Consider the following 6,031-nt stretch of genomic DNA (forward strand, 5'->3'; position numbering starts at 1 on the left):
AGGTTTCCTTCCAGTCCCAAAGAAAGGCAATGCCAAGGAATGTTCAAACTACTGCACAATTACACTCACCTCACACGCTAGCAAAATAAAGCTCAAAATTCTCCTAGTGAGGCTTCAACAGTACGTGAACCAAGAACTTCCAGATGTTCAAGCTGCATTTAGAAAAGGCAGCGGAACCAGAGATCAAATTGTCAGCATCTGCTGGATCATAGAAAAAGCAAAGGAATTCCAGAAAAACTTCTGCTTCATGGACAACGCTAAAAGCCTTTGACTGTGTGGATCACAGCAAACTGTGGAAAATTCTTCAAGAGATGGGAATACCAGACCACCTTACCTGCCTCCTGAGAAACCTGTATGCAGGTCAAGAAGCAACAATTAGAACCAAACATGGAACAACGGACTGGTTCCGGATTGGGAAAGGAATATGTCAAGGCTGCTAAACATCCCAGGATGCATAAGACAGCCTGCATCATAAATAATTATCCTGTCCAAAATGTCAGTCGTGCCAGGGGTTGAGAAACCCCGATCTGACAAAGCTATTTCTGTTTCAGCATACATACAAATTTTGTGTCATTTCAAAAGCTAAACATTTATTTTGCAGCATGACTTTATGTTGAATTACACCTCAGGCTGGGTGCTAGCTTTTTGTCATTGGTTGGTTCCTCCAAAGCGGTGTTTCTCCAATTGTCTGGTGAAGGGCCAGCATTTTCTTCTTCTTCTTTTTTTCAATCTATGGGATACTGATACATTTAAAAAGTACCTGCGTGTGTGTGTGCTAAGTTGCTTCAGTTGTGTCCGACTCTGTGCGACCCTCTGGACTGTAGCCCCCCAGCCTCCTCCGTCCGTGGAATTCTCCAGGCAAGAATACTAGAGTGGGTAGGCTTGCCCTCCTCCAGAGGATCTTCCCAACTCAGGGATCGAACCCAGGTCTCCTGCACTGCAGGCAGATTCTTTACCGTCTGAGCCACTAGGGAAGCCCTTTAAAAAGTACGCTAGCAATGAATTCTTGAAAAGTGAAATAAAACAACACATGGAAAAGACAGGCCCTGATCAGGCGCTTTGGCTGTTGTAGCAGTGTCGAACTGCTAGCCATTTATTGCTTCTGAACTTTTCTGTTGTTGTCCAGTGAGAATTAATTCAAGGGTAGGCCTGGGTCCACAGGCTGCACTTTACATAGCTTCACTCTCAGTCCAGCTGAGGCTGCAGTTGCCACAACACCTCCATTCCTGACCCCGGGTGGTCTAAATCCCCTCCGAAATTTCCGTACACCCAGGCGGCCACCCCGACCCCCCGGGTCCTGGCTCTGACCTTCGGCTACTGCAGCTTCATTGTAGGGATCATATCCCTGCCCACAGGGGTGGTCTCTGCCCCCATGAGGCCCGTCTGAGTTCAGGCTGGGCAACAGTAAGCCCTGGAGACTGATGTCGGGAGGCAGGCTTGACTATGATGCTGGCCGGAAGAGGCAATGGAGGGGGTTTCATTGCACAAACGCACACATCTCCCAGTCGAACATCAGACACCTGTGTCCTTAAAGCCTTCTCCCCGCCTTCACCCCATTGCCACAGTCCCTGTTCCCATGGCCCCTACTTCCCTCCCCATAGACCCAGCCTTCTGTGGTCCGCCCTGTGACCTCTGACATCCTGAGACATCCACTTCCTCGCCCACTCAGCTTCCAACCACACTGGCTCCTTCCTGGTCCTCAGACACGCCAGGTGCCGCCCTGCCTCAGGGCCTTTGCACTGACGGCCGTCTCTGCCTCACTCAGCGATCGGCCCGGCTGGGTCCCCTGCTTCCTTCCCGTGTGTGAAGACTTGCTCAGAGAGGCCACCTCCCCCACACAATCCTCTCACCCAACTGTTATTTTTCTTCGATGTGCTTCTTTCCACCTACGTTAGATTGCATCTCTGTCCCCCTTCTTGTATGTGTCTCCTAGAGCGTACAAGTTTTATTCATTGCCGAAGCATGAGAGCTGCTCAGCATGTGTTTAGCAAGGGAGTGAATGACTGCTGGGGACACGTGAAGTCTGGGCGTAAATGCCACTGGGTTATCATTGCTGTCGTCCTCCTTATTTTTCCTCTCGTTGACTCTGCTGCCTGAGCCTCAGGCAGAGAAGAGGCCCCGGCAGCTCCAGGAGCGAGGTGCCCTCACTCCTAACCTCTTGCTCTCTGCCCAGGTTCCCAGGACACCATGTGATCTGCAGCCCCGAGGCTGGCATGTCCCCAGGGAGGGGCCTGGCACTTAATGTCCTCACGGCGGCTGGCTGCCTCCCTCAGATGGAACCCACACGGAGGCAGGGGGCTCTGAATCACTTGCCACCAGGATTCCTCTCGGGGGGCCGCCTTCTTCCTCCTTGCAGACAGTTTTTCAGTGCCCAGGAACAGATCGAAAGAGTACTTGGAACTGGGGGTCCTGGGTTCGAATCCCAGCTCCTCCTCCTGGCTCGGTGACCTTGCGCAAATATCCTCGCCAACCTGAGAGAGGATGTGTCGCTTCCCATCCGGTCCTTGGGAGCCCAGGGGGCCTCGGGTCAGCAAAGGGCAGGAAACGCCTCCGGGCTGGGCGTGCCTCGAGTCCCTCACTGAACAAGTATCACTGAGCGCCTACTGTGTGCTGGGACACGCACCCTGCCCGAGTGGAGCTGCCGTTCGTGTGGGAGACAGACAATAAATAAGAAATGCAAGTGCAGAGTGGCTTGTCAGATGATAAATGCTGAGGGAAAAAAATAAAGAAGGGAGGAGGGGTGCTGGGGGGTGGGGTCTGCACCTTTCAGTAGATGAAAGTGAACGGGTGAGTTGCTCGGTCATGTCCGACTCTCTGTGACCCCGTGGACTGCAGCCCGCCAGGCTCCTCTGTCCGTGGGATTCTCCAGGCAAGAATACTGGACTGGGTTGCCATGCCCTGCTCCAGGGCATCTTCCTGACCCAAGGATGGAACTGGGGTCTCCCTCATTGCAGGCAGATTCTTTACCGTCTGAGCCACCCAGGAAGCCCCTTCAGGAGATGGGGAGGTGATTTTTGAATGAGGACCTAAAGCGGAGAAGGAGGGAAGGAGCTGTGCAGACAGCAGGAGTGGAGGTGGGGGTGGGGGATATTCCGGCAGAGGGCACAGCGGGTGCAAAGGCCCTGTGGTTGAGGACCCGGGTGGGCACTAGAGTCAGTGTGAAGAGAGTGGAAGATGAGGCCGGGGGTCACAGGGGCCCTTTTGGCCTTTGGAAGAATTTGGGTTTCATCTAGCATCCTGGGAGTCATGGGAAGATATAAACAGGGGAAAGCTGAGATCTGATTTCTGACTGCCTCAAGGTGGGCAGGTAGAAGGTGGGTTAGGTAGGGTAGGGAAGGGGAGGCAGGGAGGCCAGTGAGGAGGCTGCCCCTGCTGTCTGAGGAAGAGGAGGGAGGGAGTAATGGGGTACCGAGGACTGGCCGGTTGGTCCAGCAGTGTGAAGAGAGACGTTATCCTGGGCTGGAGGAGTCAGGGAGGGCTTCCTGGGGGAGGTGATCCGTGAATAGGGGACGTCGGGAGGTGGAGGGGAGGCCGTCCAAAGAGGTGGCTGTGCAGTTAACGAAGGACAAAAGCAGGAGGACAGAGAGCAGAGGCCAGAACCCAGGAGGGACACAGGAGGGGAGCCCAGAGAAGTGGGACGGTCAGACTTCAGGACGGTGCCTTGTCCACTCATTCAAGTGAGGTCCTTTGGGAACCACGGAAGCTTCTCAGGAAGGAGAGACGAGCGATGATCATTTCATCGATTATCGGTGGTGAACGGACCCTCAGAGAGGGCCATCCCCCTAACTTTACCGAGGGGAAACAGGCCCAGGGCAGACAGGAACTTGTCCCAGGTCACACGGTAGCCGTGGGACTGCCTTGGGAAGAGGCGTTTGGTGGGCCTGAGGGTGAGGGTGGGGGACTCAGGGCTATGGACCGGAACTTCTGGGAGACACGGCCTGCTTGGAAAGAAACCAGTAACTCATCTGTGGCTTTGGACCTGGCCCGGGGTCCCCTGACGCCCCCCTCTGCCTTGTCCTTGCCCTAAATCTGATGGCTTGTGGCTTGGGATTCCCCCACTGCCGTGGCTTCTGTGTCTGTAACTCGGACGCTGTCCCCTGCTGTCTGGTGGCCTGTGGTCAGGCCCTAGCGAGGTGTGGTCCACGGTGAGTGGTTTGTGGCCCTGGACCCAGCTCGCTGCAGCTCCAGGGTTCCAATCTTGTGTGCCCTTGCGGCTGATTTCCCCGTCCCCCGTGTTGTGTGGCTCCGTGTCCCCATCCTGGGGGGAGCTCTGTGCCCCCGTGGGCCATCACCCAGCTTCCTACCGGCCTGGGCCCTGTTTCCCACGTGGTGGTGGCTTGTTCGAGTAGCCAGAGCCCCAAGACTTTGCTCAGATTACTCACACCGCTGCCCTGAGGACAAGCGGGCAGAGAGTGGTCACCCTGGCCAGGCCAGACTCTCTGCGGACAGCCCAGAGGGCTCCCTTGGGACACACTCGCCCTTTCTTTATCTGGGACCACCCCCCCCACCCCCACCCCACCAGGGCCATCCCTGGGTGTCACTGGACTGTGTGGTTACTGCCTGCATGGGGCGGGGGTAATAAGTCGGTGTTTCTGGCCCCACTGTCTTAGTCCATTCCGGCTGCTGTAACACAATACGCTGCCTGGGTAGCTTATGAACAACAGAAATGTATTTCTCACGGTTCTAGAGGCCGGAAGTCCAAGATCAAGGCACACGGTGGTCAGGCTCCGGGGAGGGCCCGCTTCCATAGGTGGGGCCTTCTTGCCATGTCCTCATGTCGGGGGAGGAACAAGGGACTCTCTGGGATCTCTTTTATTTATTTCTTTAAAAATTTTATATATTTATTGGCCGCACTGCACGACATGTGGGATCTTAGTTCCCTGACCTGGGATCAAACCTGCGCCCCCTGCATTGGAAGCCCAGACTCTTAGCCACTGGACCACCAGGCAAGTCCCTGGGGTCTCTTTATAAGAGCACTGATCCCATTGACCATGATCACCTCCTGAAGGCCCCACTTCCTAATACCATCACCTTGGGTGTTAGGTGTTTAACATAAGAATTTGGGGGAGATACAAGCATTCAGTCTTCCCAGGAGGCTCAGTGGTAAAGAATCCGCCTGCCAATGCAGGAGACGCAGGAGATGTGGGTTTGGATCTCTGGATCAGGAAGATCCCCTGGAGAAGGGAATGGCAACCCACTCCAGTATCCTTGCCTGGAGAATTCCAGGGACAGAGGAGCCCGGCGGGCTGCAGTCCGTGGGGGTCACAGAGAGTCAGACACGACCGAGAGACGGAGTCTGAAGCTGCCACTAATGAGCCATGTGACCTCCAGCCCCACCTTTCTATGTGCTTGAGGTCGGGGGTTTGGGACGGAGTGCACAGACCATGCCAGGGACGGGTGGGTGGGTACAAGCCCCTGAACCCCTCCGTGGCGCCTCCTGGTCTTCTGTGTGGTGGGCTGGGGGAAATGGACCTGCAGGCCACCCCAGGAAGGGTGATGCTTGGATGTGGCTGCCTCCGGGGCCTCCCACCAGCTCCCCCAGGCCGTGATGGCATCCACCTGCAGCGTCAGGTCCACTTAAAGCAGACACACAGACCCGATGAACCTCCCCACCCTCCCGAAACGCCAGGTGATGCCCCCGCGGTGGCCGAGGGGAGCCGGGGCTCCGGGAACCCCGGAGGGCCCCGCCCTGGGCTGCCTGCCCGTGGTCACAGGGAAGGGCACGGAGCCTGGGCGCTCGCCCAGACCCCGGTGTGCGCTGCACCCCTGGCCCCCATTTTGCCACATTTGCTGTCTTTAATCACACCCGCCCACACGCTCCCGCAGGGACCGTGACAGAGGCGTCTGTGTTTGGAAGGAACAGAGGGGTGGGTGTGAGGGTTGGCTCGGAGCCTGCTTGTGGGGTTCAGGCTCAGAGCCACACCCCCCCAGCCCTTCGCCTAGCTCTCCACCGGCTACCTGGGACTAATCTCAGCCACACATCATGGGCTCAGGGGGAGGGTTGCCGTGTGCAAAGGCTGGGGAGGTCTCT

The sequence above is a fragment of the Cervus elaphus genome, chromosome 24, assembly GCF_910594005.1.
Source record: "Cervus elaphus chromosome 24, mCerEla1.1, whole genome shotgun sequence".
Classification (NCBI taxonomy): domain Eukaryota; kingdom Metazoa; phylum Chordata; class Mammalia; order Artiodactyla; family Cervidae; genus Cervus; species Cervus elaphus.